The sequence below is a fragment of the Coffea arabica genome, chromosome 4e, assembly GCF_036785885.1.
Source record: "Coffea arabica cultivar ET-39 chromosome 4e, Coffea Arabica ET-39 HiFi, whole genome shotgun sequence".
In the NCBI taxonomy this organism is placed as follows: domain Eukaryota; kingdom Viridiplantae; phylum Streptophyta; class Magnoliopsida; order Gentianales; family Rubiaceae; genus Coffea; species Coffea arabica.
In genome coordinates this window covers 44,427,377-44,448,409 of record NC_092317.1, presented here as the reverse complement: position 1 = coordinate 44,448,409, position 21,033 = coordinate 44,427,377, and the positions used below count along the sequence as shown (strand labels likewise).

The following is a 21,033-nucleotide window of genomic DNA, read 5'->3' as shown; positions in this document are numbered from 1 at the left end:
ACCTCAGCGGCCATTAAACTATTGGCGAGATCATGTTTTGGCCATCGAACTATTTTTTGTCAATAATTGGCCACTAAACAATTTAATCCGTGAATCCGTGACCATTTTATCGTTAATTGCTCTTAAGTTCTGAAATTAGTATTACGCGTGGCAATGTTCGGGGGCAATTTTGTCCAGTAATTTACTAATCCTATTAGGTAGTGGCTGCTGGCCTGGTAAGTAAAGCAAGAGAGGATTGTGGTTTTTTGAAGAAGAGGAAGAGCAGGAGGTGCAGTCCAAAAGACAAAACCAGCGCGGAGCCCCACCGTCAGCCTCGGATCGGAGGATTTGGTCCTCCTCCGATACTCAGAAAGTAGTCTATTAAACCAGGACTCGTCACAACCCCTCCTGCTGCCGCTACTGCTTCTTGTTTCGTAGTAGTAGAGAGATGGGGCTGCCGCCTGTTGCCGTTGCTGATGTGAGGGAGGAGTACCGAACTTTGTCCTGGTGGTGGTGGTGGTGGTGGTTCAGCTGAGACAGCCGGTGGCCTGCAGCTCAGCGATGAAGCACCCGCTTTAGACCCGTTGGAGTATCGCGGTAATGATCTCGCTGTGCTTTTTCTTCTGCTACATATTCTTCTCCTCAGGTAATTAGAGGACATTTTCTGGTGACCGTAGATATCTGTATAAGGCCAAAAGCAGGAAGCCGGTGCAACCGCAACCCCACTTCCGATGGGCGCCATGGATCCTAGACACCGTGGGAATTGAGATCGCGTATCCACCCGGGCTAGGCCTCCTAATTAATCAAGTACTACTACTAATTGGTACTGGAGTACAATTTTAAATGTGGATTTAGGACAAACAATATAGGCTCCAAACTAGTAGCAGGGACCAATCATTTTGTTTTGATTGTAAGTATGGACAAAATTGCAGTAAATTGCTGGACAAAATTGCTGGACTTTTAGGGTCAGTAAATTGCTGGACAAAATTGCCCCCGAACATTGCCACGTGTAATGCTAATTTCAGAACTTAAGAGCAATTAATGACGAAATGGTCACGGATTTACGGATTAAATTGTTTAGTGGCCAATTATTGACAAAAAATAGTTCGATGGCCAAAACATGATCCCGCCAATAGTTTAATGGCCACTGAGGTTTTTTGCCCTTTCATTAAAAGCAATTTATTTCTTTGACTCATGTTATCTACGACTAAACTATACTATAAACAAAAGATAAACATTACAAAAGATTATGAACAATTCCAAAAGAAACTAAGATAGGAAATAATGAAAGCAAAAACTTTTAATCATCCATTAAGTAGTTTGCCTAAACGTTTTTGAACTGCTAAATTCCTCAAGTCAGCCCCATCAACTTTGAAATGCATGTCAACTAATAAGGGTAGACAGATGCAAGCCTATTTGGATTGCAAGTTTTTGAAATTTTTGTAGAAAAATATAGAGATGTGATATATATATATGCATGCAAAAGTGATAAAAATGTGTTGAACAAATTTTTCTAATCCAAACAAGCCCTTAATGTAGTGTGAGTGAGAGGATTTGAACTTGGAACCTCTCATTTATACTCCTTTTTCCAAATCACTCAATCCAACCCCGCTACATTATACTCGTTAGAAAATGCTAGAGTAAATTAAGGAACACCTGCATGACTATTATACGGGTAATTACTGGTACTACTTGATATTCAAAATGTACAGTCCAGGCATGCCCAATGTACCGATTATGATTAGTACTACTTACTACGGCCTCGTTTGGCAAGTGAGTTTTTTGGGTGTTTGTCTAAAACTTTGTCCCTGTTTGGCACTTGAGTTTTTTGCCAAGTTTCTACTTGTTTGGAAGCCAAGTTTTTTGCCAAGTTTTTTAAAAACTTTAGCTACAGTAACCTCAAAAAACTTTTCAAAGTTTTTAAACTATACATTTCAAAATATTCAAAAAAAAAAAACACACTTCAAAAAATTTTTAAAAAACTTCTACAGCAAGCTACAGTAAAGTTTTAGACAAACACCCGAAAAATTCACCTTCCAAACGGTAATTAGTTTTTTTTTTTTACCTTTTTTGATTAATTTTTTCCTGAACACAAATCCCACCATTGAGCAAATTACCAACCCCATCAACTAACCTTTTTTCTTTATTTTTTTTTTCCAGGCCAACGACTAATTTATTCGTCATGATTCATGACACTTTAAGGTTCCACCTAGAATTTTCTTGGTAATTTGAAATGAACCGGTGTAGTTTTGTCAACTAGACTATGCCATTACCTTGTTTGAATTCTGATTTTTTACAGAAAAATTTTTATATTTTTTATGAACATATTTTTCAATTATTTTTTTATCTTATATACATCAAATTGACACTGTACATTTTTGTACAAAAATTTCACGTCATACGGCCACGACTATAAACAAAAATTGCTAGGAGTAAGTATACATACTTATCTAATGACTATTTAGCCAATTACTGCATAAAATGAGTGTAATCTACGAAAATCTTCATATCTAGACATTAATAATATTGAAACTTCAGGTATTGATGACGGGAGGGAAGATGGTCAAAACTGTACTATTCATAAACGAGTAGTTAAAGTTTAAAGATATTAGTTTATAAATCCTTCTTCTCTACTAAGAATCCGTGTTTGCGAACTTGTGATGAAATTGAGGAAAGCTTTTATACATACGACCAAGAAGAAGTAAACAAAGGGCAGATAGAATCTCTTTTATTTATGCAAAACCCTTATGAATCAACAAAGGATAGGAGATAAACTGATTAGTCAATCTTGAGTTTTTTAAACACCTTAGCATGACCTAATGGATCTTAATTAATACTTCACTGGATGTTCCTCAAATTCTTGGTTTTTGTTTCTTAAGATGTCGTGTACATTTCTTTATTCTTTCCTTGTTTCACAACTTTTTTTTCAGTGTAAGCGAGAGGTTTTAGAAGAATTCAAAATCTCTTATTTACATTCCCTACTTTCGTACTATCCAACCCAACCCTCTCCCAAAACATGCTAATGAGTGTTGGAAAATTAATGTCTTATTTTATCTGCAAAGTGTGATTTTAACTTTTCGTTTATCTCTGTTAATTACTTATTTTGAGGTGGAAAAAGCTTTTGTGTTTTTGGAATATATTCAAGCTATCATTCTAAGAATTACTTTTTCTTTTTTATAAAAAAAAAAATTTAGACTAGAAATTAGGACTTTAATTCTTTCAACGTTTTAACATTAATTTCTTTAGTCACCTTTAACAAAAACCAGAACTAGCTAGTGAGATCATAGCCTAACTAGTATATAGCCTAGATTAATATGAATTTGTTTGGTAAAGTGAAAACAAAAAGATTTTGACACTGTTTCACATCCAATAAATGCTACAAATATTAGGCAGTCTTCTTCATTTGTCATATAATTTGTATATATGGTCATACCATTGAACATATGTTCTCATATGGTCATATAATTTGTAAATAGAATACATGAAACAGAAGGATTAGGTTAGGTGATAAGTTGAGAAGGATTATAAGTAGAAAATTTTAAATTCGAACAATTTTACTTATAAAAAAAATACAAAAAAAAAACTGATTTTGTATACATTGATATGAACTGAAAAACAAAAAAGTAGCATACACAAAATGAGAGGTGATTCCCAAAAGTAACTATACAATCAGAGCTCAATCTCATAAAAAAGAAATTGTAAATGTGCAATGTAGATAGAATCTGTAAAAGAAGATGGACGAGTTCTATTAATAGATGGATCTTGAGTCACTCTGAATACTATTTTGTATTACATGGGGTAAAAATTCACTCTGATTTAACTAAGTTTATCCAAAGAAATTGTAAACTAAATCAAGTTTTGAATTTCGATTATCACTGCATGCAGCTATTAGACCCACTTGATGGGATTTTTTCTTTTTCTTTTTTATTTTAGCGTAAGTAAGAGGTTTCGAACTCGAAACCTCTCAATTACACTTCCTCCCCCATACCACCCAGTCCAACCTCCCCACCTTAATGAAATTTGGATACTCATCAACTAGTCATATTTTAGCTCTTTTATTTTAATGGTCTAATTTTCGCTAGCTAGACCTTGATCCTGTACATGTTTTCTTATGAAACCAATGATATAGTTTGGTGTTTTCGTATCTTTTCAGTTTAAGATTATATGTCTGATTTTTTGAAATTATGTCTTACATTCCTTATCCAGATAAGAAAACGTTAAGGATCAGTGATGCAATTACTTCTTGTTAAGACATATTTTGATTAGGGATTTTTTGGGCGTACTAATTAGGGTTACTTACACTTCGCCCCTGAACTAGATGCCAAGTAACATTTTGTCCCCCTAAATTGTGGAATAATTAAACCAAGCATATTTAAAATTTTAAGAGTTTTAAAATTTATTTGTTATTTAGTAACTATATTAGGTTTGGTACCAGAGTTGGTTTAAGAAATATGGTTGAGTCATGTTTTGGTATTATAATTAGAATAGGATTTATGGTAATGTTTCTCTATTTAGGGACTTGAAATTTGACTTTTGCAATTGAGGGAAATTAGTGAATTGGTGCAGAATATTTTGTTTCCTCCGTTGCCTTTCTTACTATTTATTATTTGTAAAATTTTAATATTACTTCTGCTGTGTGTTTTTTGTGCTAATAAGTGGTATCAGAGTTCTAGGTTCAAGAGTTTGATCTTGGGATGTCTATAGTGCTTAAAGGGTTTACAGAATTTGTGATAGAGAATCATGTGCCATAAAAGGGTACAGAGGTTGTGGCAGAGCACTTATGTATTGAAAAATTGGACCACAAGTGTTGGTTGTGCATGTTGGTTTTGCAATACTCATTCGTTAATTGGAATCAGGAAAAAGTGATCCTAATTGGATAGAGATCTAAAAGGAGGGACTCTGTTGAGATTGTTGGTGTTGTGCAGTGATCAGGAAAAAAAATTCTGCCAGATTGTTGATTGTCACAGTAGTGTTTGATCAAACTTGAAGCCAGGAAGGCCAAGAAATTCAAGCGGAGAAGAAAAAAAATCTTGTGAAGGTACGTAAATTGTTTTAACTTGCCGGAGAAAAAGAATTTGTCAATGGTAAAAAATTAAAAATTTTGCATACACTGAGTACTATTGAAGAGAGAATGGGAAAAAATAATAGAAAAATATCTCACAAGATGTTGGGTGACTTTCTTAAAATAATTTCTTTCTATCGCTTGCCAAAAGAACACAAGAAAAAGAAGCGAAAGTTTTTTTTTTCAGGATTATGTAGAAATCCATGGTTGAAGAATATTATATGAGACTCTTTATTGATTTTAAAATGCCTAAATGTTTTTGGTTAGATCTCTATTTTAATTTGATGGAGTATGATTATGAGTCTAATTATAAATCAAAACTTGATTTGATATGAGAAATTAATTTGGAAAAAGATATGTTTGTTGTTAAAGAGGCTTTTCAAGTTTTTGATATGGTTGAAAATTATGATTTTGCATACTTTGTTTGGGATGATTGATGAAGAGGAATTCGTGAGTGAGTGCATTAATTTGATTCCTAATGAAGATATAAAAGGACTTGGTGGTACTTGTGGAGTGGATGAATCCATTGGCAATCTTGAAATTTGAAACTGTTGGCAATAAGAAAGGCATAAATTATTTTTTAAAGACCGTGTGAATGATTATCATGGATATGGAGGCTTTAATGGTGGATGGGTTAATATGGATGAATTTTTGTTCAAGCGGGATTAGAGCGGAGTTGTGTGCAAAGTACAAGTATGCTCTACTCTCACTGAAGAAGATAAAGGTTAAAAATAAATTGGACTTTCATGTGATGTGAGTTACATTGCTAGAGAGACTACAGAGGCAATTCAAACTCGTGACGATATTGGAGATAACAACAAGAGTTTGGTTTAAGGGAGATAATGTTGGAATAATTAAACCAAGTATATTTAGAATTTTAATAGTTTTAGAAGTTGATTTGTTATTTGGTAACTATATTAGATTTTGGTATTACAGTTGATTTAGAAAATAGAGTTGAGCCATATTTTGATATTATAATCATAATATGATTCATGGTCATGTTTGTCTATTTAAGGACTTGAAGTCCGACTTTTATAATTGAGTGAAATTAGTGAATTGAAACAGAATATTTTGTTTCCTTCCATGCATTTCTTATTATTTATTATTTATAAAATTTTGATGTTACTTCCATTGCGTGATTTTTTGTACTAACATAAACTCAAAATATACACTTTGTACCCTACGCGAAAAAGACAGACATTATACACTTTGCCCTTCACAGGAAAAAGACAGATATTAGTTTGAAATTTTACATCCAAAATTTTGAAAAGATGACTTCAACGCCCTCAAAAATAGTCATATGTCCATAGTGGAAAGGAAATAGCTACAATACTTCGACATATAGTTCAAATAATAAGACGAAAGTGCCCCCAGGGCATATGGCGCAACGGTTGAGGGGTCGGCCTTGAGTTGCTAGTTTCCCCACTATAATTATTTGATTTTTGTTAAATGAAACATTTAATTTTCGAACCTTAGTTGAATTTCAAAGCTCTTAAACAATATTTTATCGCAGACTTGGACTCCAAACAAGGAGTAATACCTGAACGTGATCCGTAAAGGCAATACATCTTTTGTGAGTGCTTCCAAATACCTGGTTGAACTGGACACTTGTTTTCAATACTTGACCCATGTGATTTAATGACATGTAATTTGTTGAATCGGGTAAGAGTGTACTTTATCGCACTTGCCCTAATATGATATATACTTATTTATTGTTGCAATTGACTTGATATACTTGTACTTAACTTGTAAGTGCTGAGCGGCAGCATGTACCACACTCAATGTGAGTGGGAGGTGCCTCTCATTCCCATCTCCGTACTTTTATTTTGATTCAGTCGATTGGAGATGTTATCTCATCGATTTCTTAGGGACCCAAACCCTACTGACTAGTTAATCTAGTCGAGTCGGCAAGGGTTTGGTCGATTAGATAACGAACCATGGGTATCTAGTGTTGTCGAGTGGAGTGTTATTTCCTCGATTAATCGGTATAATCGAGTATTACCATCAGTGTTTAGTTAGTGTTCGGGTCCGGTAAGGGGGTTGAATGGTGGAAGGATTGGAGTTAAGCGAAGTACTATTGGATTGGTTACTTTACTTGAAAGTTGACGGAGTGTCAACTAATACTTGATCAAACTCTGGTGAAGCAACGGGAACTTGGCTCTTGAGAGCCATCCGTATCCTAATACTTTGAAATGATTATTGTTTATTGGATTATTGTTTCTTTTGAAAAACAAAACACTTTACACTCGTTCATTTAGAGATTTGCTACTTGAAGTGTTATTGTTCACTTTTATGAACTTGTTATACTTGCTATTTTTCTACGTTGATACTTGTACTTTTAAATAACGGTCAACTTGCTATTTGGAATCTCGCTGGATTTTTAGCTCATTCCACGCCATTTGTTTTCCTTACAGGGGGTATGAGCGAGGCATGAGACTTGTACAGATTAGCGCAGTCTAGTTTTTGGATTTTGCAATTGTACTCGTGCTAACACCCGACTAGGGTTGATTTTACTTGGATTGTAAATACTTTAATATTTTGGGCGTGTATAAACCTTGTAACTGGATTTGAACATCAATGTATATGTTAAGTTTGAGATTGTTGTTTCATTTCTTCTCTATGGACGTGGTATCTTTCTCGAGTTACGCGTGAGTGAGTCTTGGCGAAAGCTGGGTAGGCGATCCGCTAAACCCTTGGGTACGCCCTAGAGGGAGGTGTAGTCGTCATAGATGGTATCAGATCTCTTCTCGACCTCGTGCCGGGTGAGGGTTCTCGGACTGTGGGGATTGGCTTGTTAAGTGTGGAATGAATGTCCATTGTTTGAGATATTAGATATGTATGTTGGGTAGGAATCTCAAAAGTAAATGATTTACTCTTGGGGACTGGCCAACTCGAGTTGTGAATTATCTTATTTTGGATTCTTGTACCTGAGTACCAAAGAGTAATACCGTTATGATAAGTCGATATCTCAAATAATATTAGATTGAGTATGGATGGCGAAAGCCAAGGCACAGGGAATGCGAATAGTCTGAACTTGGGGATAGATTGAAGATATTATGGAGAATTGGGACCTTTAGTATGCAAGTGTACATACCTGGTTATACTTCTTCGAGTTTTGCTTAAGTGTTGTGCTTGAACAATACCTGAGGTTAATGGTCCATAAGAAAATGTGAATTGCTATGACATGTATAGAAAGAAAGTATGTTATTTTCAATGTGTTCTATTATTTTCCACTTTATGATTTGAAAATGCTTTTATCGAACTTTATAGCTACTTTATTTTTCTTATACTTATATCGGCTATTGTTCAAAAGAGATATGGAGGGTAGGCGGAATCAAGGATGTGGAACTACTCGAGGACGCGGTTCTAGCCGTGGCAGTGAGATTAGACAGGCACAAGAACCAGTACGGGAACTGAGAGAGGAAAGAGGTGAAACAGTTGAATCGCAACCTGGATCCTAGGCCGTAGGGGGGATCAGGTAGCAACGGCGATTCAACAGATGACTAATATTCTTGCTCGACTAGTAGAGCAGCAGGATCAAACCCCTGTTAATCAGCCTAGAGACCCTGAAATGGGACAAGATAGGGCCCTGGAGAGATTTCAAAAGTTTTCTCCTCCTAAGTTTCTTGGAGGACCGGACCCTGAGGCAGCTGAGAGGTGGTTGGAGGCTATGATCAATATTTTTGTTGCCTTAAACTATACGGAGGATAAGCAGGTGCATTTCGCTATATTTCAATTTGAGGGACCAGCTAAGACCTGGTGGAATGTAATTAGGGCTAAATGGAAAAGAGAGGGGATTGCATGGACTTTAGTAAATTTTGTGCGGGAGTTTAATGAGAAATATCTTCCACCGATAGTTCAAGAAAAGAGGGAGGATAAGTTTATTAAACTCTGTCAGGGAACCTTAAGTATATCTGAGTACGAGACTCAGTTCACTAAACTATTGAAATTTGCTCCCGAATTGATAACTACGGAGCAAAGAAGGATTAGAAGGTTTGTACAGGGACTCAATGTAGAAATACAGGAGGCTTTGGCGGCAGCCCAAATTAATACTTTTATGGAGGTTCTGGAGAAAATCCAGAGAATAGAAATTGCTAAGGCACAAGTAAGGGTTTTTCATGCAAAAAGGAGAGGTGCACCTGGTGGAAGTCAGGGACACGACCAAGGTGATCTAGGTAGGCCACCCTCTAAGATGGATCGAGGAGATGGTGGTGAGGAAATTTTGGGGACACCTAAGAAAATTACTTCAAGAGGGGCCTCAGGTGGAAGGGGGCAAGCAAGAGGTGCCTTGCAAGGAGGTCAGACCCCAGCCCCTCGAGTATCTTGTGGATACTATGGAAAATCCAACCACACAGAAGCTAATTGCTGGCGAAAGGCTTGAAGGTGTTTACGGTGTGAAAGTACTGAGCACCAGATCGCCAATTGTCCACTGATTAGCGATACCCAACCAGCCGATACATCAAACCCTAAACAACCGAATAGAGGAGGGGATAAATCCAGAGTGCCAGCTAGAGTATATGCTTTAGACCACCAAGGTACAATTCATGTTTTCCCTTGTTTGGCTACATGTTTGGCTAATGGTGAGATTTGGGAGCTAAAGAATGACATGTAAGAAAAATACCATGAGTTATTTACGGATATATGCATGAATTTCGAAGACGAAATTCTTTTAAGGGGGAGAGAGTGTGAGGACTTGTAAAATCCCTTATATTTTCTTAAAATTTCCTTTTATTTGGAATTTATTACCTTACAATAACTTTACTACTTATTCACTTTCTCAATAGTTACAATTAATCACAGAACCAAGGATTTTTCCTTTACTTCCATCGTTAAGGTAAACGAGGGTTTTTACGTCTTTTGGAAGTGTGATTACTCGGTACAAAGTGTGTACTAAATTTGATAATTAAGAGTGAGTTTTAGATGATATTAAGTGTGTGATTAGAAGTGAGAATAATAAGTTAGTTAATCATAAGATAAAACCCTAGTACACGCGATTTAAGGAAAATCGGTTTGAACCGACGTGTACCGTTCACTACCGATTGAATATACCACTTGACCACCACTTTATTACCTTAATCTCCTTGTTTTAGTTGAGCAAATTAGCTCTTAATTAACCCTTAAGTTAGCCACCATTATTGACTAAGGAAAAGAGAGATATTTGTGATTAAACCATTTGTCAAAAATCTAACCAAGGTCTTGACCAAGACCTTTGACCAAGACATTTTCCTTTCTTTTTATCTTTCTTGTTGGCTCATTTTTCTTCATTTTCCTTCATCTTGGTCGTGACTTATGAGAGGAAAAAGAAAAGAGTAAAGACCACTTCATTTCAATCTTGATTCCTAGCTTAGTTGAGTGAAAAATTAAGAATCTAAACCGATTAATCCTTTCTTTGAGCACTTGGGAAGTTTGGTGTGCTAAAAGTTTACAAGGAGAGGTGGTGGATATCTCTTGCAAGCATCTTAGTGAGGTATTATGGCTGTCCATCCTATTTCTATCCCTTAAGCTTGTTTAAGTTTGTATAACAACTTAAATTCTTGGCTTGTGCGAGTTATCTAAGTAGTTTTGATGATTTTTGGTGGATTTTGAGTTAGGGTTTGGATGGTTCAGTTGTATTCCTTGTTGTTTAGAGAGTATATGATGTCTATAATCTTGTATAGGAAGTAAAGTAGTAATTCAAGCTAGAAATGTGAAGTTTATACCTTGAATGTATTAAATTCCAGATTTAAGGATTTCAAATGCTCTGTTCTGACCAGTTCTATTCATATATGATGGAGGACGAATTGGGCTTAGGTTAAAACATGACAGTTGTATAAAATGATATTTTATAGTTGCCTGTAAAATTTTAGCTCAATTCGAGTATTGTAGCATGTGAAATGATAAAAATACCCTTGACTGCCAAAGGTATAGTTTTGCGAACAGTTTTGACATTTCATCATTCTGGCTTCATTTTTCACCTTGATCCGTATCAAATCAGCCTTTGGCCAAAACATGAAACTTTTAGCCCTATATTTTAGCTTTCCAATGCATCTAAAAACACATAAAACGGAATTGTGTAGCCTGAGTTATTGTCATTTGAATTCAGTACTGACAACCAATTGACAAGGACATTCTGGTTTTGTAATCTGTAATTTCGACCTGGATCAATTGTGAATTGGGTTGAGTTGTCTTCATGAAAGTCGTAACCCTTTGTCTTAGCTTCAACACGGTATAAAGTTCACTCCAATCCGATAAACGTAACTCTATTTGTGACCAAAATGTTATAAGATGTCGAATCTGCCATTTAGTCTTTTGCCTTCAAACTTGATTTTTGATTGGATTATTATACTTGTATTGTACTTGGATGATTTTGAGCCTATTGAACGGCTATTGTGATGAGATTATTTGTATGTATTTTGGGGCTAAATTATGAAAAATAATGAAGTCACAAATGGCTGGAAAATAGGTAAAAACAAAGGGCGTGCTGCCCAAATTTTAACTCGAAAGTTAGGTAGGTATACTCATGACTTGAGTAAGGGTTTGAGGACGAATCGAATCTGAATCGTCTAGGGTATTCAACTCTTGTTTCATAGAGGTTTATAAGTTAGCATTCGGCCGAAACTTATACCCTTGGTAAAATGAAATTTACAACTAATAGAAATACGTTTTCTCCATTTCTTCGACTCAAATGGGGATTTCAAAGTTTTAAGAGCGAGCATAAGTTTTACGAATATTCTCCAAATGAGTTGTAATTATTTGATTTTTGTTAAATGAAACGTTTAAGTTTCGAACCTTAGTTGAATTTCAAAACTCTTAAACAATATTTTATCACAGACTTGGACTCCAAACAAGGAGTAATACCTGAACGTGATCCGTAAAGACACCACATCTTTGGTGAATGCTTCCAAATACCTGATTGAACTGGACACTTGTTTTCAATACTTGACCCATGTGATTTAATGACATGTAATTTGTTGAATCGGGTAAGAGTGTACTTTATCGCACTTGCCCTAATATGATATATACTTGTTTATTGTTGCAATTGACTTGATATACTTGTACTTAACTTGTAAGTGCTGAGCGGCAGCATGTACCACACTCAATGTGAGTGGGAGGTGCATCTCATTCCTGTCTCCGTACTTTTATTTTGATTCAGTCGATTGAAGATGTTATCTCATCGATTTCTTGGGGACCCAAACCCCACTGGCTAGTTAATCGAGTCGAACCGGCAAGGGTTTGGTCGATTAGATAACGAACCATGGTTATCTAGTGTTCTCGAGTGGAGTGTTATCTCCTCGACTAATCGGTATAATCGAATATTACCATCAGTGTTTAGTTGGTGTTCGGGCCCGGTAAGGGGGTTGAATGGTGGACGGATTGGAGTTAAGCAAAGTACAACTAGATTGGTTACTTTACTTGAAAGTTGATGGAGTGTCAACTAATATTTGATCAAACTCTGGTGAAACAACGGGAACTTGGCTCTTGAGAGCCATCCGTATCCTAAAACTTTGAAATGATTATTACTTATTGGATTATTGTTTCTTTTGAAAAACAAAACACTTTACACTCGTTCATTTAGAGATTTGCTACTTGAAGTGTTATTATTCACTTTTATGAACTTGTTATACTCGCTATTTTCTACGTTGATACTTGTACTTTTAAATCACGGTCAACTTGCTATTTGGAACCTCACTGAGATTTTAACTCATTCCATGCCATTTGTTTTCCTTACAGGGGGTACGAGCGAGGCATGAGACTTGTACAGACTAGCGTAGTCTAGTTTTTGAATTTTACAATTGTATTCGGACTAACACCCGACTAGGGTTGATTTCACTTGGATTGTAAATACTTTAATGTTTTAGGCGTGTATAAACCTTGTAGTTGGATTTGAACATCAATGTATATGTTAAGTTTGAGATTGTTGTTTCATTTCTTCTCTATGGCGTGGTATCTTTCTCGAGTTACGCGTAAGTGAGTCCTGACAAGAGTTGGGCAAGCAGTCCGCTAAACCCTGGGGTATGCCCTAGGGGGAGGTGGGGTCGTCATTGATGGTATCAGAACTCTTATCGAGCTCGTGTCGGGAAAGAGTTCTCGGACTGTGGGGATTAGCGTGTTAAGTGTGAAACGAATGTTCATTGTTTGAGATATTAGATATGTATGTTGGGTAAAAATCTCAAAAGTAGATGATTTACTCTTGGGGATTGGCCAGCTCGAGTTGTGAATTATCTTATTTTGAATTTTTGTACCTGAGTACCAAAGAATGATACCGTTATGATAAGTCGATATTTCGAGTAATATTAGAATGAGTATGGATGGCGAAGGCCAAGGCGCAGGAAATGCGAATAGTCTGAACTTGGGGATAGATTGAAGATATTATGGAGAATTGGGACCTTTAGTATGCAAGTGTACATACCTGGTTATACTTCTTCGAGTTTTGCTTAAGTGTTGTGCTTGAGCAATACCTGGAGTTAATGTTCCATAAGGAAATGTGAATTGTTATGACATGTATAGAAAGAAAGTATGTTATTTTTAATGTGCTCTATTATTTTCCACTTTATGATTTGAAAATACTTTTATCGAACTTTATAGCTACTTTATTTTTCTTATACTTATATCGGCTATTGTTCAAAAGAGATATGGAGGGTAGACGGAGTCAAGAACGTGGAACTACTCGAGGACGCTGTTCTAGCCGTGGCCGTGGGGCTAGACAGGCACAAGAACCAGTATGGGAACTGAAAGAGGAAAGAGGTGACACAGTTGAACCGCAACTTGGACCCCAGGCCGTAGGGGGGATCAGGTAGCAACGGCGATTCAACAGATGACTAATATTCTTACTCGACTAGTAGAGCAGCAGGGTCAAACCCATGTTAATCAGCCTAAAGACCCTGAAATGGGACAAGATTGAGCCCTGGAGAGATTCCAAAAGTTTTCTCCTCCTAGGTTTCTTGGAGGACCGGACCCTGAGGCAACTGAGAGGTGGTTGGAGGCTATGATCAATATTTTCATTGTCTTAAACTATACAGAGGATAAGCAGGTGTATTTCGCTATATTTCAATTTGAGGGACCGGATAGGACCTGGTGGAATGTAATTAGGGTTAAATGGAAAAGAGATGGCACTGCATGGACTTTGGTGAATTTTGTGCGGGAGTTTAATGAGAAATATCTTTCACCGATAGTTCAGGAAAAGAGGGAGGATGAGTTTATTAAATTCCGTCAGGGAACCCTAAGTATATCTGAGTACGAGACTCAGTTCACTAAACTATCGAAATTTGCTCCCGAATTGATAACTACGGAGTAAAGGAGGGTTAGAAGGTTTGTACAGGGGCTCAATGTAGAAATACAGGAGGCTTTGGCGGCGGAGCAAATTAACACTTTTACGGAGGTTCTGGTGAAAGTCTTGAGAATAGAAATTGTTAGGGCACAAGTAAGGGCTTTTCATGCGAAAAGGAGAGGTGCACCTGGGGGAAGTCAGGGGCAAGACCAAGGTGATCTAAGTAGGCTACCCTCTACTTTTGACAAAAATTTGATGAAATTACAAGCTCCAATCATTTTTATTGGTCTTGCCCTGTCCAAGAGAAAACCTGAGAGTGAGTGTTTTATTTGCTAAAACTGAGAGGGAGAATTTGAGAGAGAGAGCCAAGAGATTTTTTTCTTTCCTTTCTTCTCCAAAACCCGAGAGATAGCTGATAGAGTCCAGGGAGTTTTCTTCCTCCTGGCCTTGTCCGAGAGAGAGAGTCTGAGAGTGAGGGGAGTGCGCCGCCTGCAATATTTTCTTCTTCCTTTGCTTCCTTCAGAATCAGTGAGAGAGAGAGAGAGAGAGAGAGAGTCGAGACTGAGAGGAGCTAGGGACCTCTTCTGCAAATTTCTTCTTCCCTCCCTGCCTAAGTCCGTTGGCAGCCTTGGTCAAAAAGAAAAGAAAGGAAACCATTATGGGAGACATCATGATGACCTTTTTTTATTATATTTTTTATTATATTTTTTTTAACAAAAAACTAATTTTGTTTTTTTCTTTTTTTTTAAACAAACCTGTAAATATAAGAAAAATAAACATTAAAATGCAAGAAAATAAATGACTCATTAAATGAAAAATAATCAAGAAAATATTAAAATTTGACAAAAATTTGGTGTCTACATATGCGACATCCAAAGAATTTTTATACAAAAATGTCAAAAACCAAAGTAATGCAAAAAATAACCATCGACTTGCATTGAAAGAAAAATATGACTTTAGAGAAATTAATTACAAATCCAGCAATCTATATTGATGACTAAGATACTTGGGCCTCTAACAAAGTGCCCTGTTTGACCCTTCGGATATTGTCCGTCCGAAATTCAATGCCAGCAGAAAAATCACAATGTGAAAAGAAATCCCAATGAACTGAGTCACCTTTGCTTTCTTTATGCAACCCTACCTTAGCGTCATTTCGGGTTTTCACCAAGATTATCCTCCATTCTTTTGTTTTTCCTTTTTCTTTCTCCTTTTTCTTTTAAAGGCGTCCTTGCGGGTTTTCACATGATGAGTAGTGTCAATCTCACAGTTAATCAATTTAGAAATATATCTAAAAAATTTCTTGGCATCAGTATATGAACATCATCTGTCAATTAATTAGAAAATTTTTTGACAGAGATATTGCAAAGAACAGAAGTCAGGACTTTCGACTTTTGTAATGGGGTGAGGTGAGGTGCTTAGAAAAGTTAAGGCTTGAAAGCGGATTTCAAAAGTGGTTTAAATGATCTGAAATCGCATGGTTGCATCAACCCTATTTCAAGGTTAATCCAAAACTTGCCCCAATTTATTCTCGACTGAGGTTCTCTTCTATTTCATTTTCCTTTTTTCGGTCTTCTGTCATTCTTTTGAAATTTTCAAAATTTGCCCCAGTTTATGCTTAACCAAGGTTCTCTTTTCTTTTATTTCTTTTCTTTCAGCCTTCTGCCCTCCCATCATCTTTTGAAATTTTCCTTTCTTTTCTAGCTTTCTTTTTTTAAAATTCAAATTTGCCCCATTGTGGGGTTGGCGATTCTCAGGGGTTGCCAAATGAAATGATTATTCTGAAGGTTCAAAAGGGGTAACTTGGGATAGAGTGTTTAATTTGAAAAGAAGAGGGCCTGACTTTTATTCCATTCCTTACATTAACTCTGAAAGGAAACTTTCATTAATGCGAAATTTGTTGCATGTATCTGAGTTAATTGACTGAGCAAAACTCCTGTTCATCCATATCTGTGAAACATAAGTGATCCGCTGGCCAATACTCTTCCTTTTTCTTTTTCTTTTCCTCTTTTTTTTGACAACAAACCCTTTCCAATCTTGCACCGACAACAGTTGCCTCAACATTTTGTCTCTTTTCCGAGTAGTCACGCTGTCTCCTTTCCGAGTAGTCACGATTTGACCTTTTTATTGTAAACACAGGTTGCTCCTTTTGACTGTATTTGGTTGCTTCTCATCAAATAAAGATTATTGTTCTTAACACTGCTTTCCATCAGCCTCATTTTCTGCTTTTTATTCAAGTGACCACTAATTTTATTTCCTTCATCTTGATCCCCATTCGGTCTGAGTTCCTCCTTCGAATCTCTTTGAAGTATGTTCGGATACCTCCTAGCTATTCCTACATTCATGAGGGTATCGAGATTACAGCCATCAAATTCTAGAATGGTAATATCCAAAGGATCAAGAGATTTTATTCTGGACCATCTGAAAAGAATGTGTAAGTCACATTACATATAAAACTGTACATTTTATTGCATTTCAAAATATCATGTTACTTGCTAAACGAAATGTGTCTTCAAAAGCCACTTGATTGAAAACTATTTACAAAAAATATAGTTAAACAAAAGACACGCATGAACGATTTTTCATTGGCTTTAACCAAAACAATTCCCCAAATTTATCGAAACTTTCCTTCAAGAGGGAGGAATCTCACTAATTTAGCCCTTTCCAGAATTTTCAAATTTCTTCTTTGGGGATAAATGCCGTGATGGTGTCCTTGTGTTCAGGAAAAGGATTCGTACTTGTGCTCGGTCCTTGTTCTTCCCTTTTCCTTTGCACTATATCTCCTGTTTCGATCATGTTCTGGATCTTATACTTCAATGCCCTGTAACTATTGGTGGAATGCCCAGGAGCTCTAGAATGATAAGCGCGGACAGCTTGAGGGTCATAACCACGGGGAAACCCTTTAGAATAGATCTTAGGAGGCATGAATTTTCCTGTCAGTTTTGAGTTGTTCGTACAATTGATCGATAGGTTGGCCCAGGTTGGTGAAGGTTTTTATGGGGTTGGGTTTCGGATTTTACTGTTTAGAGGATAAATTTGGTTGTTTGGTTAAACAGGTCTTGGATTATAAAGAGGACGAGGTTGAGTTTGAAGATTAGGTTGAAAAATTGGGACTGGTAATATAGGTGGGTTTGCATAGTTTGGCCGAGGTAGAGGGTGATTGATAGTAGTATGATAAACAGGGCATGGGCTTGGGTAATATGGGTAAGGGTATGAGTAGGTAGGTTGTCTAGCAGGTAAGGGATTATGCTGAACACTGCTGCTGCTGCTACCAACGACCAACTGATTAATCACACGTCATTATGCGCTCACCTCCCGGTTTAACTCATTGATTTTGTTCAACACTTCGCTCAATTGAGTTCCCAGATTTGCAAGGTCGGCTGATGGAGTTGTTGCAGACCTATCGGACGATTCAGGATATGTACTCATGTTTACACTGTTTCTCAAAACTCGACTACGTAATCAAGTAATGATGGGGCTTCTTCATGTAACTATGTTTATAATTTCCTGAAAATTTAGGAAAAAGCCTTATTTAAATTCCTCTCTTAATCAGCTGTTGACAAAACAAGAAAGGAAAAAGAAAAAAAAAAGATACGAGTTAGTATATATTGAGGTAATTCGGATGCATGTCCTATTGGGAGACCCTTTTATGCTAAGGGTTGGTCTAGAATGAAAATGCAATCCTCTAGGGTAGGCACTATACAATACATGATGAATCCGATCAACTTATTGATATTCAAGTGAAAAGCAATTTGAAAAATTTGGCCAATTTGGAGTGAGAAGGGACATTTGTCCTAACAAAATGAGGACAGAGTCTGAATGAATTGATTGCTTCGATTAACACATAAAGTGATGTGTGAAAGAGCCTACTCTTGAAAGAATTGCAATGTCTCAACTAGTTTATTCAAGGAACCTTAGATTGAAGCCCTCAAAGAGAATAAACGGGTCAAATGGATCGGATGAAATTGATGATTTATTTAAAAATCGACTGAGTCACCCTAAAAATGGGTAAACTGGTCAAATTGATTGAATGAAATTGATAATTTATTCAAAATTGGTCGAATCACCCTAAAAATGGGTAATTGGTCAAATGGATTGAAATGAAATTGACGATTTATTCAAGAATTGATTGAATTGTCTGCCCATTTGTGGTTTCAAAAAAAAATTCATTGCGATGCATTAGTTTATGAGTCTTCTAAAATCAAGATTTGGCCTCAATATATTTATCATCTCAACAATGACAAATTATTTGTGAATTTCTTCAATTTAATGTCTTTTATTCCAGGAATTTTTATCAATTCTGATAAAATGGCCAAAAGATGATTGTTAAAGGCTCATATTCTAATGTGCAAAAGTTGCTCAATTATCATAGAAAAGATCGGATCCTACCTTATCTCGTGCACTACCCTTTTGGATGGTACAAGAAATATAAACGTGCAGGTTTCATTGGATTACATATCCGAGACACAAGGTGGCTTATTCCTAACGTGGGATTCTCTATGTGGTATTCCCTTCTAAAGTTTATGTATGATGTCAGTTTATTAAAGTAATTAAATATGCAACTTTGAAATGAAAAACATGACCTAAGGGACCCATTGTATGCCAGGGTGGGTCTAAAATGATGTGCAATTATTAATCTACAAATGCAACACATCGGAATCTTAAACGTGCAATAGCCTATCTAAGAGAGTAGGTTCTAAAAGAAGATCATGTCAGATCTTTTATTTTCTAGCGTTTGTGAATGCAAAAAATTAGAAAACAAGGAAATGTTAGTTCAACAAATAACATATATTACGTTAAACAATTAAATGACACAGAAGGCGAAAAGAAAGAAAAATAAGGAAAGAGGAGTGGAATCCCTCCCTTCGTGCCTAATGATCCTAGTTGTGTACGGTCGACCCTATCCTAAGCAACTTCTAATTGAATGCATGAGGTTGGGCTCATTAATGCATCTAGACTCGATAAAATTTCAAGTCCCCAAACCTTCAGACCAAAAGTAAAGGGTCATCAATCCCAATGCCTAAGAGTCGGTGGTTCGAGTGATCCCTCGGACATTGCTACGTACACGTCGTGTCACGAGCACATGTCCAAGTGGATCGATCCTAATTCTAATTGAGTGGAGTGGTGTGACAACCACTAAAAGTAAAAGGAAATGAGGAGTAATAAAGTAAAGCGTATGCGCGTATGAATGAAGTGCTCCTTTTGAAAGGAGGGATTAAATACCAATGAATGTGGGTGAAGGTTCTAGGGTGGCTACCCCCCCCAAAGATGCAAGCTCGATATATAAATATAAGTGAATAAAAAAATTAAACACATTTCTCATCACATATACGGATATCGAGACGATTGCGCGTGTTAAAATGAAAAAAACCCTAAAAAGGAAAAAATACAACCTAAAACCTCCAAATGTGATATATAAAAAGGTTAAAAGAAAAAAAGGATTGACTAAATCAAACGCTCGGACTCTCGAAATCCCCAGTGGAGTCGCCAAGCTGTCGCGCTCCATTTTTAAATGAAAAATAAAATTCCGAGTTTTATATAAAAAATTGATTTTTGATTTAATTTTGATGGAAAATGATTTTTTGATTTATTTGGAGTAAAAAGGAGTTTTAGATTTATAGAAAATAAATAAAGAAAATGGGCCTAAATGGGACTTAAAGTGCAACGATTTTGACCTAAAAATAATAGTTAAAAAAGGGTTTTTAAAGAAAAAATAGGAGTCGCCACTTGATATTGAGTTAATGTGTACCAAGTCACCTAAAATGAATTTTTAAAGAGAAAGTAGAGAAAACCTTTTTTAAACGACTCCAAGTCTGTGAAAATCAAGAGAAAATGGATCGGAAGTCACATTTGAAGAAAGGGAAGGCAAGGGTACAATCCAAGGCATCCTTTCAACCTAACCAAGGTGAGTTGCGTGATTTAGTCACGAAATTTCTTATTTTAACCTAAGAATTTATCACATTTGGATGTCACTATATGGATGCAAAACCTAATCCTAGGAGGATATCGGGGGGTCGGAATATCTCTTTAAAATTTAATTAGTGCAAATCACATTAATTGTGACACCCAAGAGTGACTCTTTGAAGATGTCACGAATATGCAAAAAAATGAGACTCGAAGAAAAATAAAAGAAAATAATAATTATACAAATATACATGATCTAAAAGAATGCATCATAATGGGTGCGGGGAACTAACATTCGTGACTTCAATTTTCCCTTTAATAGAGGGAATACGAGCGTGCTAGAGATAGAGAGCCATACTCGTTCATATCCCATATTCGAGGGGTATTTCTCCTATCTAATCAAGCAAATGATCTAAGCTAGTTTTAATTTTCTTAAATGCAATGTAAGTCTACATGTCACGTTTCACACATAGAGGTAAGGAATATACATATAGGGGAAATATGGGATAAGGAATATACATATAGGGGGAGTATAGGATAAGGGATATATACATATAAGGGAAAGGTCATGCAAAAAATGGTAAAGTACTTAAAAAAAGTAGAAAATATGCATGAAATGTAGTGATTATCACACAAACATGATCTAGCACGTAGACGGTCCCTAAGGGTCTAGCGTTGGATTAGCCCATATCTACAAGTTTTCATTAGTTTTGGATTAGTGAGAAATCGGAAAAGAGGACCACAACTAGCGTTGGACTAGTGTGGAATCGGAAAAAAGGTGCCACAACTAGCGTTGGACTAGTGTGGTGACGTCATGCATTTATTATAATCAAATAAATCATAT

The 21,033-nt window shown here is 36.3% G+C and overlaps 1 long non-coding RNA gene across 1 annotated transcript; it reads left to right on the top strand.

Annotated features, from left to right (window-relative positions):
• Positions 1 to 235: 235 nt before the first annotated feature.
• On the top strand, positions 236 to 936 carry LOC140005794 (uncharacterized). The gene is made up of 2 exons (XR_011813365.1): positions 236 to 576; positions 657 to 936. It is a non-coding gene; the product is annotated as an uncharacterized lncRNA (long non-coding RNA).
• The last annotated feature ends 20,097 nt before the right edge of the window (positions 937 to 21,033 follow it).